Raw genomic sequence first — 18,226 nt, 5'->3', positions numbered from 1 at the left:
ATTTCAGCCACAGGAAATCCACTGCTAATCATATTCCTCATTTGTTTTCTGTTAGTATGCTTTCAAAGAGAACTATACACGTCCCAACACTTACACTGTTACAGGACATTAATATTGTCCAGTGCGATGGAGAAGCAGCGCTAGAAACTCTGTCACAAATTGTCGGCCTTTTTTGGTTCGTAATTCGGAAATCAATATAAAAATAATTACAAAATTATTCTTTTTTATCTTTACATTGTTAACTAATTTTAAGAATATAATTTTTAATAGGTATTACAGTATTTTTTTACCAAAAAGGTGGCCAAAAAATACAGATGCCACAAACGGTACTCTTACCCTACTGCTATAAACTCCACTGTGTGTGTAATGACGTAATGCACATACCGTGTCATTGGGCAATGATTCGGGGCATGATTGATCACTTATTCTTGGGGTCGCGATTGTTAATTACTAAGTAACTGAAAAGTTCTCGGGGCTTAAATTAAATCATTAATGGTACTTTGTCTGTCCCCCTCAGTGATTTAATGGATTCTTCTAAGCAGTTCATGCGACACACTGTTTCATTAATTTAAGTCTTATAAAGTAGGTATTCTTTACCCTATTCACTCCTTTAAGGGCTGATTTTTCAACCGTCGGATAACTTCTAACTGAAGAATAAGTTTGGCACATTGACAGTTTCAGTATAGGAAATATCGCACCCTTCCTGGAATAAGTACGCAAGTGAAAAATGCCAACTTTTCAGGAGTTAGGAGGCATCGTTATGTTATTACTATTAACTCTATTAATAATGTTCTGAGAATTACAATTAATCTTGGAGTCATTGAATTATTTAAATTGATTTTGCATAGACAATAATTTCAGTCTGCTCGCCACCTGTGGTTCAACTAAGTATTAATTAACTATAGTCTTCATAGAACGATGTATTCTATGAAATACTAATTAATATTGAGTTTGTTTGCCAAATACTATTAAAACTAATGAGGGCCAAACTAACGTGTTCTGCAAACTAATTTATGTTCACTAATGATATGTTTTGTGTTTGCATGTTACTGAAATATAATAACTGAATCAATCAATACTTATAGTTTCTAGTGAAACATAATATACACACATTCACAAACGATGCTTGCATAATTGAAGCAACAAATCGAACGCACAACGTTGAATAGAGCTCTGTGATTGGTTCATTTGTCACCCTGTGCGTCCACGCGCACTGTGAGACCTCATAGTAATGTTTGTGAACACGGGCGTTAGACTATTACACATTATTTAATTTTGTCATTGCGAAAGGTTAAGACTATTTATAATTTAGTATCAGTTTTCTTTTCAACTTCTTTTGTTAGGATGTGGTGCTGCCAAATACGTAGTTACGTTTTTAGCCACATACCTCTATACCAGTGCAATTAAAACTTATATTATCTTCTCTCAGTGGCTTCGGTCTGTCTCAGAAAGTATCAAAAACACTTTATTCATTACTTTTGCTTGCTACTTCGCCCGCGTGTAGTTTTTCTGTCACAGAAAATCTTTATAGCACGCGTTCCTGTTTCAAAAACCGGGATAAAAACTATCCTACATCCTTTATCGGGACTCAAACTATCTCTCTACTCCAAATTTCATCAAAATCGGTCCAGTGATTTCGGCGTGAAAGCGTATCATCATCATTATTTCAGCCACAGGTAGTCCACTGCTGAACATAGGCCTCCAAAAGCGTAACAGACAGACAAAGTAACTTTCGCGTTTATAATATTAATAGGGGATTCTTGTACGATATAAAACGGCAATGGCACTAAGAGCACCTTATTTTTAGCATAAGGGGAAGTAATAGACCCCATAACAAGTGGTCATCGCCCCCTCACATTTCACAGGAGGGAAGGGGGATACTGGAGCGTGACTGACCGTTGAGAACGTTTAATTTTGCGAAGCCATTGTAACTAAGTCTCAAATACACATTGGAGTTTGTTTATTTTACGTAACAAAATCAAAATGTTTATCAGTAATTAGGTCTTTTCCAGGGCATTTGTATGATACTGAGTTACCATGAAAAGCTCTTATTAGAGAAAAAAAAATGATATTCCCAAATATCTATTTTATTACTTATCATAAACGGTGGACCGACGATCTGGCGAAGGTCCGATGATGACCTGGATGCGGATCATGCAGAAAGCGCAGGTTTAGTCGTTATGGAAATCCTTGGGAGAGATCTTAGTCCAGCAGTGAACTGCTTTATTAGAATAATGATTGTTCTCTATCATGCAGAAACTACTGAACGGATTTTGGTGAAACTTTGCAGTGTTAAAACAGCTATAATAAGGCTACTTGTTATGTAACTTTGCACAGATTAAATCGCGGGCAAAAGCTAGTCAACAAATATTATGTTCAAAATATTGTTCTTATATTCCAGTAAACATCGCTCTAATATATTCTTTACGACTTTGAAATAACCTTATTTAGGTACATTCTTGATTTTGCAGTAAATATTATTGTATCAATAATTTTATTAACTTACGTGAAATAGATTCGACTCTGCTTTGATAGTTTAATGCCCGTTTTCACCATCAATCCCTAATTTTTAAGTGACCCCTATGAAACAAAATGCCTGTTATGTGTCACCATAGGGGCCACATAAAAATTAGGGATTGATGGTGAAAACGGGCATAAGACAAATAAGACTAAGATCAATGTTCTTATTTCAAACTAGCGGCCGCCCGCGACTTCGTACGCGTAAATCCCGTTTTACCCCTTAAGGGTTGAATTTTACAAAATCCCGTCTTAGTGAGCACCTACGTTCTAAAGCAGTGGTTCTTAACCTTTAAGTCATGAGGGACCATTTTACCAAATTTCTGTCTTGTCAGGGACCACTTTTTTTTCAAAATCCTATGAAAGGGGAGGTCGATTTCTCGCCCACTGTGCGCCGTTTGCGTTGTGTTGATTCGATTCATCACGTCACGTCACTTGTTTATTACGATGTCTTCGTGGACCACTTGGAATGCCTCCAGGGACCACCAGTGGTCCGCGGACCACCGGTTAAGAACCACTGTTCTAAAGGGAACAACCCCCATACAAAGTTTGAGACTCTTAGCACTTGTAGTTTCTGAGATTTCGTGACGAGTGAGTAAGTCAGTCAGTGACCTTTCGCTTTTATAGATAAATTTTGATTTTTCAACAGTTATAATAGATAGATAGAAAATCTTTATTGACACAGTACATAAACATATTGAACAACATAATGTATTTTACATCATAAATAATAGATTTTATTTCAATTTCTTACGGTAAAAGTTTCTATTTCAGAAGATTATTTTTAAAAGATGAAAATATCCAACTAATGATGGCTTTGTCTATAAATAAAATAAAGAATACTCTTTGAAACAGTCGCTATCATTATAAAAGGAGTCCGTTACAGAATTAGCTCCGTTAAAAATATCAGAAATTGGAAACAATTTTCTTCAAATCATAGAAACGTATCTTGGTTTATTGAGAGAAAAATTGTCTATGTGTCCTGACTGTTGGGATGGGATAGTGGACTTTAAAGTGAAGGCAGTACGGATGATTTTTGTGTCCGTTGTGGAAATTTTTCATTACTCTAGTAGGTTCATTTTGGTGGCCGTTTGTTTTATGGCGCGGCCCAACTCAGAGACTTTTGGTGTTTGCGACGCAAAAAGGCGAATATGTCCACCCACAGTAGTGTTGTGAATTCATAATCGATTATGCTTGTTTCATACAATCAAGTGTCAATAATTACAATCAATTTTAATACGCCGCCGATCCGGCATTTTGATGTCAGCGGCTTTATTTCAAAAGAAACTGTCGCGATTTGTAAGGTACTTCTAATTTTTGACAATGTGTCAGAAATCGACGACTTGTGTCGTGGATTTGCTGTGTACACTGCATTAAAGAACTGGCTGGGCACAAAGATCTTAGAGATAGAGAACTTTAAGATCGTTATTTTGAGGATTTGTTGCGAAAATCCAAATCTTTAACCATTTCGCTAAAATGCCTTTGACAGAACCAATCATATTCATTTAAAAGTAGATTTTTCAACTATCGATATTTGGAAGCTCACATCCCTAGCCCATACGCTGAATTTATAGAGAGCCGGAGGAAATCTTGTTAATTAATATCAGCGAATTTTGGGAGCCTTTGCAGTTTCGCTTCGCTCGTCGCGTTCGTTAACGCTGTGTGACGTTTTGTTACCAGCATTATTTACGCGATAAAAGGTGATAGAAGTACGGAAATTCTGGAGGAATATAAAGGCACTCGGTGGACTGATGATCTGGTGAAGGTCGTGGGCAGTACCTGGATATTAAGCAGCGCAGAACCGGTCATTGTGTAAATCTTTGGGGGAGGTTTTTGTCCTGCAATAAACGTTCGAACATTCGTTCATTTCAGCAGTTCATTGACGTCCACTGCTAGACAAAGGCCTCCCCCAAGGATTTTGACAGACGTCCTGTGACATTTATTCAGCTAGGTCCACTGCTGGGCATATGACACCCTCATATCACACCATTGAACCCGATTTTCAACTGATCTTTTCTGCCACTAGCTTTACGTCTCTTGTCGCTTCCATCTTGGAATGCCGTCCTATTTCGTTAGCACTGTCACGAGTTCTCCACTCCAGAACTTCTAATGGCCAATTAGTTCATCCGCAAATCTGACTAGTACATTATTTTGGCTATCATCATAATTTCAAGGACGTCTACTACTGAAACGGTCCTGCGCTGCTCGCATCCAGGTTGCTCCCGCAATCTTCACCAGATCTTTGGTCGATCACGAACTGGTGAAGGTTAGGCTCAATCTATATTTTTCAAAGCGAAATATCACTGATTGACTGACTCACTCACTCATCACGAAATCTCAGAAACTACAAGTGCTAGGAGTCTCAAATTTTGCATGGGTGTTCCTTTTAGAACGTAGGTGCTCACTAAGACGGGAAATTTTGCAAAATCCACCTCTTAAGAGGGTAAAATCCACGCGTACGAAGTCGCGGGCGGCCGCTAGTATCTCTATATTATGTATTGAGACACATAAAATTCGCTATATCCCATCTCCTGCGCCACATGTTGCCCTGGCTGGATGCCAGCGGCGCGGCCTTCACCAATATTATTCCGCCATTTAGTAAGTTTGACTCCATTGATTACTCATGAGTATTTCGGGAGATACACGACTTCCTCCCATCGGTGCAGGTGATGCATAAGGTCAGCACAGATTGTTGTTACGAGCCCGGGAATTCGGTCCCAAAAAGTTTGTATCTCACAGATCACAGAAACTAAACGGAGATGTGATAAGGGGGCGGGGCCGGTGTCGCAGAAATATGCCCAAAAACGGATCACATTGCTCGTGACAGCAATGATGACAGCAGCGACGTCATAATGTAAACAGTTTACATTGCTTGCGTTGTACTGAAGATTTTTCGAACGTTGAGTACTGACACCGCAGTGGATAATGAGCACATATTTTGATTACTTTGTGTACGTGAATATCTAATGCGAAACTGAATTTCAAACTAACGCATTAGTTGACATCTCTCTATATCTTTATGATCCCACCACACTTTCCCACCACTGCAACTCCTGTATAGCCAGAATCTACAGCTTCGCCTCCAATGGAACCCAACCAGTGAAGATTGAGTAGTCCCAGGGGTTTGTTGTTGAAAAGTTGTATTATAAATTCCTCATTTTCATTCTTTTAATAGGGTAACTTAGCCGGTTCGCCGGACACCCCCTGTTGTTGGACACTTCAGTTTTACTCGTATCTCAATATTTTCGAAACATTATAAAACTTGCTAAACTTGTTCACAGTAAACGGACTAGGTATATAATAGAGAGACTTCCTTTTTATTTAAAAGCTGACACCAATTGAAATGATTAGTCTACTAAAATAAAGCCTGTATCCCTCCTTTCTCCCTTGCTTTACCTCTGTAACAAGATCTTACGTAACTCTCGTTAACAACCGTTTGTTATATGGCACAAGTAAACAGATAAAGTCTGCTAAAAAGATACCCAGTTCAGCATTAGTAGTCCATGATACCCAATTGTACCTTAATGTGTTCCTTTTCTTTGTTTTTTTTTATCTGGTGTGCAATAAAGAGTATTTGTTAAAAATAAAATTATAATAAAATTATGTTGTCAACTTTTTGGCCACTTTGGATGTCAGTTAGTTCATCTGACGCTGACTCTACCATGGCATTGATTTTCAACAAGTAAAGCTTTCTTGATTCACTATAATATCCATAAAATACAGGGTGTTAGGTAAATGGGTATATGAGCCGACACTAGCCCATGTTAACATGGGCATATAAATGGTATGGTGAAGTCAGAAAATTTTTATCTTCATTTTAATTATTTTAATTTTCATACAAAATTAATTTTATAAAATCCGATTTGTATGAAAAATAAAATAATTAAAATGAAGATATCAATTTTCTGACTTCACCATACCATTTATATGACCATGTTAACTAACATGGGCTAGTGTCGGCTCATATACCCATTTACCTAACACCCTGTATACAGTACAAGAGGCAAATTTAATACCATCTTTCAAATCAGGCCACCCATTTCGGCCTGACGACAAACAACATCCATCTTTGCATTTTAATATCAGCTCCCTTGACTGAACTTCCAAAATAATAACCCCGGATTAGATTAGAATGCAAAAGATTACATTCCGACATGAATATTCAAATGGCGATTTAATAAAATGAACACGTGTTTGTAATTTAGCGTCTAAATAAATAGGAGGGTTGTGGGGAGGGTGGCCACAGTGCAAGAGATATGCAGTAGTATAAATCGTTTCATCCTCGAATACACTCCCCACCAATTTTTGTTCGAGGGAAGCGCGGGGTGCGGGGAGTTTGATCCGAGCAATCCGAGGCAAGGTCATTATTCTAGTGTGCGTGTGCACTCATAGATAATAATTTAGCGTGTACCGATAACACTCAAACAGTAGCGGAAGAATGGTGGGGCACATCTTCGTGGATGAAACGATCTATAGTGACGTGTATATTTTTCACAGGTTTATTTACATAATTTGATTTGATATAAAAAAAGATAAAATTACTTAGCTTAATTTATTTATTTATAATTTGATCATTCAATAACAACACATTTGGGGTTGAACACAGCCTTTATTTGCTTATTTATAACCAATTTTCCTATTTAGTTATTCTAAAGATTTATTGTGTTATTTAGTGGAAAGCTTAGTTGGTAAACTTGATAGTCTGTCTTTGGTTTGAAATTTAAATTGAGTTTCAAAACCTTATGAATATGAACGAAAGTAATAGATATATAATATTTCTGAGAACATTTTACGTGTATTTCAAGTAAACCTTTTTCCCCAGTCGGTACTGAATAAAACTGTGTAATCTGTTTCTCCGGAAAAGTAAATTTTCAGCTCTCTTAATTAAAATAACATCATCAGTCCTAGATTTATTGATGTAACTTTCTACAATTTTCACAGTATTTAAAATTAAATTAAAATTAAATATGTAATTAACTAAACATTAACGCACAACGTTGTCAAAATCGCAAGCAATTAAACTCAGAACGTGACCTCACGAGTCACGACGCATCGCGCAACTCCACTAACTGTATAACCGAGATCGCTCAAGGGTGTCATCGTGGACGTGGCTTTGTATTCGAATATCAGGCGTCTTGCACTAACTTGTAATAGAGTAAATGTACCAGTTTTGGATATATTTGAACTGTTTTTGGCCACTCTAACTATAATGCAGCAAAGCAATTATCATAATTTCAGCCACAAGACATACATACATACATATTATACATAGTAACACCCAGACCCGTCACAGAAATTAAAATTCATCATTTCAATTTCTGCCCGGCCGGGAATCGAACCGGGGACCTCTCGGCATAGTAGTCCGCTCTGAACCACTACACCAAACGGCCGACATTACATTGCTGAACATAGGCCTCCTCAAATGATTTCCAGATTAGCCTCATTTATTTTCTGTTAACAAGCTTTTAAAGAGACCTTTTACATAATCCCGACCTTATCACTGTTTCGGGACATTAATATTGTCCAGTGCGAAGAAGAAGCAGCGCTAGAAACTCTGTCACAAATTGTCGGCCTTTTTGGTTCGTAATTCGGAAAGCAATATAAAAATAATTACAAAATTATTCTTATTTTATCTTTACATTCTTAACTACTGTAATACCTATTAAAAATTATATTCTTAAAATTGAATATAATTTTTAATAGGTATTACAGTATTTTTTAACCAAAAAGGTGGTCAAAAATACAGATGCCACAAACGGTACTCTTACCCTACTGCTATAAACTCCACTGTGTGTGTAATGACGTAATGCACATACCGTGTCATTGGGCAATGATTCGGGTCTTGATTCATCACTTATTCTTGGGGTCGCGATTGTTAATTACTAAGTAACTGAAAAGTTCTCGGGGCTTAAATTAAATCATTAATGGTACTTTGTTTGTCCCCCTCAGTGATTTAATGGATTCTTCTAAGCAGTTCATGCGACACACTGTTTCATTAATTTAAGTCTTATAAAGTAGGTATTATTTACCCTATTTACTCCTTTAGGGGCTGATTTTTCAATCGTCGGATAACTTTTGAACAAAATGACAAGTATATTCTTCAGTTAAAAGATATCTGATGATTGAAATGTCCGCCCTCAGAGTGATACTCTTTCTTATGATGTTATGTAACCTCTGAAACCTAAGTAGGAGAGCTCGTTTGTCTTTTAAACGACTAGGTACTTACACTATTTCCTTAGTAAAATTGCGTCTAGTATATTAGGTAGGTACTATTATATATTCTGTAGTAAAATACAAAGATCTTAGAACACTTAAGATCAGCTTTTAGAGATTTCTCAATCTTTCACTTGTATTTTTAGGATATGAAGGTCTATTTTGGTTTGTTTGAGCTTTGTAACGTTTCTTGTAAACGATGTAATTATATTACATTGTACATTATGGTCCTCGTGTGGGTTGATCTTGCGTTACTATAACACTGTTTGGTAAAAATATTCCCCAAAAAATCTTAATAAGTAACATTTTGGCGTAGGATGATAAAAAAATAAATTTATTCAGTGATAAAAAAATTCTGAGCGTATTCAAATATGACAACACGTTAACCCTAGAGTAGTCGCGCCTTTCCGTGAAACGTGAGTGCTCGCGTATGAGCATTTTGCCGCCCAAACATAAAGTCCGGTTGTGTGTCAAATAACAGTTTAAAAATATGAAAATCAGTTAAAAATGATAGAATAAAGCATACACTATTAGAAAATATCGCTTATTAAAGATTTGTGGTTAAAATTTAAAGAAAAAAAATATTTTGGAAATTTTAGGAAATATTTATAGAAATCTTAGAAACACTATTGTTTTTACCTACATACATCATCAAATATTAAACTTATTAGCACACTTAAAGGTTTTCCTTACATATGACATGTGCTTCAACAAAACAGGCCTGTCACATGTACATTTAATGTGCGTTGCACAGTAAATTTGCACAACTATTGCACCCTTGGCACATCGTCTTCAGATTCTGCCGCTGATTGTTCTATAACAGTATTGTAATGACTATGTTTACTTTCTTCATAACTTTAGTATACATTTTCCACTAATTTTAGTGCACCAGCTTCTTAGAAATCCGACCACTTCCTGTTTTTTCATTTTTTGTATTTTACGTGAATTTTACCGAAAACGACATGAAATAAATTAAGCACTAATAGTAATTATCAATGTTATGACGTCATTAATGTCAAAAAAACATTATACGCAATGAAAACTAATAATCTTCCAACTACACTAAAAACCAGACACACAAATTTTACTTACGTCAGTAGTCGCGCAGTGAGCAATTTGCCGCAAAACGTGAAATACGTTCAACAATCGTTCTCTATTGCGGTCACCTGCGCACTAAATTTCTTATAATTTCTAATACATGGAGGTGAAGTATGGGGAGGCAGCTACTGAAACGCTTGAGTATAACAAACGCATCGTGTAGAAAATAACTTGATTTTTTTGCCGAGGGCGGCAAAATGCTCATAGCGCGAGCACTCTAGGGTTAAAAGAGAAATAATTCGAAAACTTCTCGCAAATAACAAAAACGGAAACTTGACAGACGTTCTAAAAAATCCCCCTAATGTGTTCGGAACAAAATCCGCCCTAATGTCCTCAGGGAAAGATTTTAATAGATGATAGACATTTAAGTAGATAATGTAACTGGGGGATTTGGAGACGTTGTACGAAAATAAAAGTGCAATCGTAGAGAAAAGCCGAGATAATGTAATTTATATAAATCTCAAGAGTTTTTCTTTCGAATTTGTTATAATACTTCCAGCACTTATCTTACTGTGTTTTTAGATTGTTTTTAGGTACAAGGTTTTTGTAATAATTTGGGCAATAGCTTATTTACATAATGTACGTTTTTTTCGTTCTTCTTGGATGTTTGTGGAGCTAACTGAAGCAGTAACTCTTTCAAGTTTTAAAAACAAGCTTTTTATTAAGTTGAGTTTCAAGTATAATTAGCATACAGTATAAATGCAAATATCCTAATAGCTGTCTATTTCTGTCCAATTTAACTTCGGTGTTTATATCGCCTGATCAAAAATGTTTTAACTGTACTTTTGAACTCTATTTATTTAATAAATAATTGAAATATTCCCAATCGAAACCCACCAAAGCGGGTCTAGCCCGCACATGTCACCGCCACAGCTCCGCTGCACGCGCGGATTTGTGAGCGATACGACTATTTGCGGTTCTTTTACGATCGCCAGGGTTGTGCACTTGTGTGCACACGAAACAGCGTGTCAAGCCAAACATTGACGCAGCTTAGGTATATCGTTACTAGCGGCCGCCCGCGACTTCGTACGCGTGGATCCGGTTTTACCCCCTTAGGGGTGGAGTTTCGTAAAATCCTTTCTTAGCGGATGCCTACGTCATAACATCTAACTGCATGCTAAATTTCAGCCCGATCCGTCCAGTGGTTTGGGCTGTGCGTTGATAGATCACTATGTCAGTCATTCAGTCAGCTTTGAGTATTTAGATTTTGTATTTTTCCGCCACTAGTGGCAGAACGTGCTGAGCCTGTTTGTAATTTGAATATCTTGTTACCACTTTCTTAGATTATTTTTTTTATTTGAATTATGCTAGGTGCGATTTTGTGACAAAAATAGCTGGTGATTTATTATTTAACGCAACATCTCCTTTAAATATGATGGGATTTCATTTCAGTCAGAGGTGACGTCAAAAGTAGAGAAGGTGTGCAAAATATGAATTTGATACCTCTGTGAGCAAGCCTAATTTATAAGAGTTAATAGTATAACCTTCCATTATTTTATCTCACATAGATAATTTATTTATTTATTTAATTTTATCTGGAAAACATACAGTGAAACAATAACAAAACGAACAAAAGAGAGGTAGATATACCTCCTATCTAAGATCTATCCAGTTGATGCACCGTCGCGTCGAACCAAGATTTAGCCAATGTGTATCTAAAGAGATTTGAGATTTATTCTTTATCTCTCTTCCAAAGCCATTCGCTCAGCTACTATCGTACTTTAGGTAGGTACTTTATAATTTAAGGTACTATTAATAAAACAATCTTGTTACCCTTACCATAAGTTGAATTAGTGAGCACATTTATTAAAATAAAGTCATGTCCCATCACCTACATTACTGCAGTGGCATCCTTAGCCTCAAACAGTACAAACGCTGTCCGTGAACGTCGGCAGTGTGTACCGGGCTTTATGTAACAGCATGCTTTTAGATTTTACTGGCCGACTTGCCCCGGTTATTACACATCGTAAATACGCGCTGTGTGTCTGTATGTCATGACCATTTCGCTATGGCGGCTCTGCTTCTTCTGATTTATTATTAGTTTTTGGTAAACTAGCTTTTGCCCGCGGTTCCACGTGAGTTTCGGTTTGTTGCAGAAATGCATCCGTGCATGTTCTCGTTTCAAAAACCATTTATTCTCGAGTGTTTTTGTCCCTGTGTCTCTATCTCTGCTTTCATCTAAATCGGTTCAGTAGTGGTTTAAGCGTGAAAACAGACAGGGAGAGGTACATTAGCATTTATAATATTAGCATGGAAATATAATATGGAAAGATATTAATACGGATAAGACCGCTTTGGCGCAGTAGTTTAGAACGTGGTCCCAGCGAAAATAATATGGCTTCTAGTGCCAGAGATAGCGAATTATATATCAAGACAACGCCTCTTAGAAATAAGTAAGAATATAATGTAACCACTAAACAAACCGGCACTTAACCAAACCTGCTACTATCATAAAATTCTATTACAGAATTCATATCAACTTTTTACGACACCATAATTTGTATTATAGCCTTGAAGCAACAATTAGCACGAACAGACACCAGGTGGCGCTCTCTAATTATGTTTCACTAAACACCCCCCCTCCCCTAAAGGACGGGTTACAATTAGCAAATTTATTGGTGTCATAAAATGGGTTGCTTCTGTTTCATATTTGAAACAATAATAATGAGGGTTGTTAGGGAAGAAGTGATAAAAGTCAAGAAATTACAGGTAGTAGCAGGTAGCGCTTAACTGATTCACGCCCGTAGGTATTCACAAACATTACTATGAGGTCTCATAGTGCGCGTGGACGCACAGGGTGAGACACGAACCAATCATAGAGCTCTATTCAACGCTGTGCGTTCGATTTGCTGCTTCACTTAAGCTAGCATCGTTTGTGAATACAGTGTGCTTACCATGAGTTTACGTTAGGTGTGCTCGCTAGCGACTGCGTAAAAAAATGACATTACTTGTATGACATATTGTTCAGCGCCTCTAGCGGCTACTTTCAAGAAACAAAATCTTCATATAGATTTTTGACGTACTCGCTAGTGAGCACACTTATCGTAAACTCATGGTAGGTACACGGGTGTCAGTGTCTGAGGCATGGGAGGGTGTTTGTGTGATGTCAAACGTCAGCGAGACTTCAAAGGCTGTAGATTCGTACGCTGTGTTACGTCATAAATGTCAATGTCACCCCTCCCATGCCGCTCTCATGCCTCAGGCATCAAATCCATGGTACTACAGGTATGGCGGCTAGACCTATAGTACCATGGATTTAGGAAACGTACTCATAGTATACTCGAGTATGATTACCTCATCATCATCATCTCAGCCATAGGACGTCCACTGCTGAACATAGGCCTCCCCCAATGCTTTCCATGTTTCCCGGTTGGTAGCGGCCTGCGTCCAGCGCCTTCCTGCTACCTTTATGATGATTACCTATTCGCAAGTAATAGGATAATCTACTAGGTCAGACACAGAATTATTATTTTGAATGGAGTCCTAATGAAGTCGATTCGGAAATGAGCTATGCGTTCATACAAAGCAGAACTTAGCAGTTCTATGAGTCAGATTGGGTCCTAAGCGCCTGAATCTAACTGATCCATTAGGTAACCAAAGCTGTATGTTAGAAGCAAGATGAACATAATTGTATGTCAAATAAAACATTTGTAGAAATTACATTATTTTACGTCAAAACTAAAACATTTGTAGAAATAAATTGTATTATACTCGTACCCAAGTGTTTAACCACATTACTAGTCGTGCAAATTCAAATTGAATTAAAATTGTTCATTGCTATTCCATATAGGACAGTATGGACCCTGTTGGGCAAAGTAAAAATTAGCTCACGTCTGCTTATAATGGAAGATTCATAATGTACAAATACAAATACCTTGTATCCATAAGTAGGTACATACTTTTTTTACGTGAGTAACAACTACCTACGAGTGCTTAACATGCCAATTTGTATTCATGTATTGTCTCCCGCATTTATATTATATCTTATTAATAACAATTGATGGACATCGGGATCGGATACAAAAATGAAATGATAATAGATACTGTAGTAGGCCTGTACCTCTAGCACGAAAAACTTTCATCTTCGAATCGCTCGCATCCAAATTGACGGTGTTACAAAAATCGATACCTACCCAGTCTTCGAATTCAAAATTACCATTATGCTATCATTTCCCATTAAGTTCACTTTACGACACGTTGACTATTCGATCTCGATGTGAAAACAAAATGACAATATTTCGTACTAAATTTAGCTCTTTTTACGACTGTAGGGGCGCTGTTTAAGTTTTCATACTAAGGCAAGATTGCACCATCTTAATTTAACTGTAACAAATGTCAAAAATCTGTCAAACTCCATGCAAAAACACCGATTATCGTTATAGTTACGCTTAAAGTTAGGTGGTGCAACTCAGCCTAAATCTTTCCATGGCGATTCGAATACGCAAACGATTCGAAGACGAAAGGTTTTCGTGCTTGTGGCACTGAGCCCATCTGTGTATCTTTACGATATTACGGCTATTGTTTTATAATAATATTATCTGGATCTGGAGCCTGCGTAGCGTCTCCGGGGCTCCGGGCCGTGTAACGAGCTTTGACGATAATTATAGACACAGTTGTTGTTGGCCCATTTTCTGAACAAATGAATATCTGTATTTGATTTGGGAATAAAATAAGATTAGTAACTTTTTTCCATTAAGGGGATTATTGCCGATACTCGCCACGCTTGGCAAGCGGGTTGGCGAGCGCAGTTTTTTATAAGTTCGCACGCAGACGCTGCCGCCCATCTCGTCAACATGGAAAGCATTGAGGGAGGCCTATGTTCAGCAGTGGACGTCCTATGGCTGAGATGATGAGTAACTTTTTTATACTACTCAAGGATATTGGAATAAAGCAATGCCTGCCTGAGAAATGGTCTGCCTTAGCGCCAGGCGATACGTTGTCCTGAAGTGGTGGTAGAGCAAGCTGTACATGTTTGGGTCCTAAAAAGAAATTAAATATAGATTATATTTAGTTAATGTTTATGTAGTGAAACTCATAGGTATAGTAACAGTGATTTGAAGGCTGTACTCATACTGTACTTATAATGTATTATTATCTTAGAACATCCATAAATGTGTGGAATAGCAATAAAGAATTGAAATTGAAATAGATTTGACAGTCGTTAATACAGATTATAATTATTTTTGTTGCAACAAAGCACTTAGATACGTATCTTTTGCAAATGCTCAAAATGTGGTTACATCATGTCTTTACTTTGACTTAACTAATGCTTCATTGAAAAAAAAGAAAGAAATAAAAGAGGTGAAGAAACTCCAAAAAATTTAAAGTTGAACCCTATTCAACGTAAACCTTTTACATTATCTTCTAAAAGGGCTACATTTTTGGCACAAAGACAAACGAAAACCTATATTGATAAACCTAGATTGAAACTTGGAAATAACTTACTTGAGCACATACTCTTGAGTTAGTATTTTCCCAACTCCATCGCTAAAAGGATGAAAAGGGGAGGCAAAGTTTGTATAAGAGCATTAGGGGAAACGGGTGTGTATTATACGTACTTATACTGAAACAATTACATTATAGCAGAGTAAATACAAATGAGTAGGTCATCTTCATAGAAACGCACGGGCGCGGTTTGTATGTGAGCGCGCCAACACGTATGCGGCGCGCACTTACAATATTTAGCGGGGATTAGCAGGGAGGCAGTCGTGGTTGCGCCGAATTTTGTCAGTGTGTGCGTGCGCGCCGCATACGTATATTGGCGCGCTCACATACAAACCGCGCTCGGTGCGTTTATATGAATATGACCTACTCATTTGTATTTACTCTGATTATAGTCACAAATGAAATAAACCAGCTCTCGTAGAGTCACCAATCTAATATTTGTATTCATAAATAGTTAATTACCAAACCTCCTGTAATACTTGTGATACCGGTTAGTTTTGCCCGTGACAGTTTGGGGCTACGGTGACAAGGATTCCGGGACTTTTGCGACTATTCCGGATTTAATAATAGGAATTAATTATAGGGTATTGTATGACAAAGGAGGACCCAGGTAGAGTGACTTGAAAATACTTAAGGCAAATGTAGGTAAGGTTCATATAGATATTTGAGTACTTAAAACATGGAGTTTAACACTAATAGGGAGGCATAATGTTAGCATATAGTATCATGTTTACTTAAACAAGGCTTTGAATTGAATACATTTACTAGAACATAGTCAGCTTCAAATAGGTTGTGACACCCAAAGTAGTCAAAAAGTTGAAAACACAGATGTGTTGCAAAATATTTGGCTAAAAAGAAAAGAATTCAAAATATACATACAGTTTACAAATACACATAGTGTGCGCACAAATTAGGTAATTTCCGAACCTACTACTGTGTGTCACGAATTATTTCACGCTGACTCTACAAATAAAAATAGTAAAATTTGTAAAATAGTAAAAATAGTACAATTACATTCATTACGATTATATACTTTAATTACATTACCACAACACAGTGGGAAACTGATAAATCAGTAGATAGATAATAAATAGCGTAAATAATGAACTGAACTTTCTGATCAAGCCGAACAAAAAGCTGTACAATACTGTTCACTGTTGCCCGCCAAAGACGGAACAAAAGAGGCGCACAATGGTGCGAACGCCATACAGTTGTGTAATATTGGTGTCGTTGCGAACTCCGAGAATGGAACATAAGTCTTTTCCTTGTGTGGCTTTGCTCTGTGTTGATAAAGATACACTGTCAGTAAAATACACATGCTTAATATCTAGCTGACTTGGAGTAGGTACCGCCTATGAAAAGTTTTCTTGAGTTATCTACACAAATCGTAATCTTAGCCTAGGCGCAGACCATCGATTTTTCGTCGGCCGATAGTTTAGTCGGGCAGTTGATCAGTATGGGCATGTATGGGAGTGCGCACATTATACCGATTTGATTCGGCCGATTCTTCATACAATTTAAAATCGGGCACAACTATCGGCCATCTAAAAATCGGTGGTCTGCGCCTAGTCTTAATGAGACTCCTTTTAATACTAATATTTGCCAATTAAGCTGGCTCGGCGATCTTCGGTCAATAATGTGACATGAGGTATCAATCGCACAAAGTGGCCGAGTGAATACTTTGCTTGCATTGCTTGCAAGTGTAGATTTGCTTCAAATAGATACTTGTTCCGTTTTTTTTTGCACTTGTATCGCCTTTAGACTCAAAAAGAATGGCAAACTCAGTATCATTACACACTTTAAATATAGTAATTTTTGACTCGTGCAAAATGCTTAAAAATTCTAGCTACCGCTACCCTTAAGTTAATTTAATTTGTTTTCGTCGCTAAAAACATTTTGTCAAATTTTTTCTAGAACTGTAAACCCGTAAAAAACTGGAATATTATGTTTTTTGGACGAAGACTGACAATGTGACTTAATTATTTATTAGCCTAGATGTTCTTTTGTTTATTATTAGTATTCTCCTGAGGCTGGATTTAGATGGCCTTCTTTATTTTATTTACAATTTAAATAAAATGTAAGACCTTTTTGTATTAACTTTTAAGACATTAAAATACAAAATAAATTTTAAATTTGTCCATTAATTGTATTGGTAGATTTTATGTTTCTATCAAAACTTTTGATCACCAACGTTTTGTAAACTGAAATATTTAAGACGACTTTAAACCTAAATTATTTGAAAGGAAAGAGGACATCTTATCTAATATTTGCAGGCATTTTATAATGAAAGCACCTGTTTTATTTATCATTTATGGAAGCAGTTGAGGCAATTCCCGAAGTTTTGCCTCAAATTTATGCCGCGCCTCAATTTATGTCTTGCCCAGTTTTCTTCCGGACTTGTATTTTTGATACTTATGGCCTGGTTCTGCGTTATTTGTTTTTTTTTTTTTTATCTAGGATAGGGTTGTGAGTTCAGACTCTTTTGTAATGCTTTAGTTTAGCTACATAGGTAAATTTATTTATTAGAATATATTTAAATAATTTTTAAAAAATGGAATTTAGTAAGTGCTCTGTCTATCCAGCTGCTGAATGAACTCATATTGTTGTCACCATAATATTGTTACATTTCTTACTGATTTTCTATAGGTACGTTTGAACTTTGAACTAAATTCGTTCACTTAGTATTTTTTTTCTCAGTGGAATTAAGATACCGAATAATTAAATAGTACGGCATGCAAATAGATGTTATGACGTAGGCATTCGTTAAGAAAGGATTTTACGAAACTCCACCCTTAAGAGGGTAAAACGGGATCCACGCGTACGAAGTCGCGGGCGGCCGCTAGTTTTGCTATATTTTTCAGTCTTTCTAAGAAATTCTGTTTCAAATGTTTTACATACATAAGATTTCGCATCAAACTTCCGTCAGCCCTGTTAACAAGCCAAATCAGAAGTT

The sequence above is a fragment of the Ostrinia furnacalis genome, unplaced genomic scaffold (genome assembly GCF_004193835.3).
Source record: "Ostrinia furnacalis isolate ACB-3 unplaced genomic scaffold, ASM419383v2 OfSCF1302, whole genome shotgun sequence".
NCBI lineage: Eukaryota > Metazoa > Arthropoda > Insecta > Lepidoptera > Crambidae > Ostrinia > Ostrinia furnacalis.
This window is presented reverse-complemented; position numbering follows the sequence as displayed.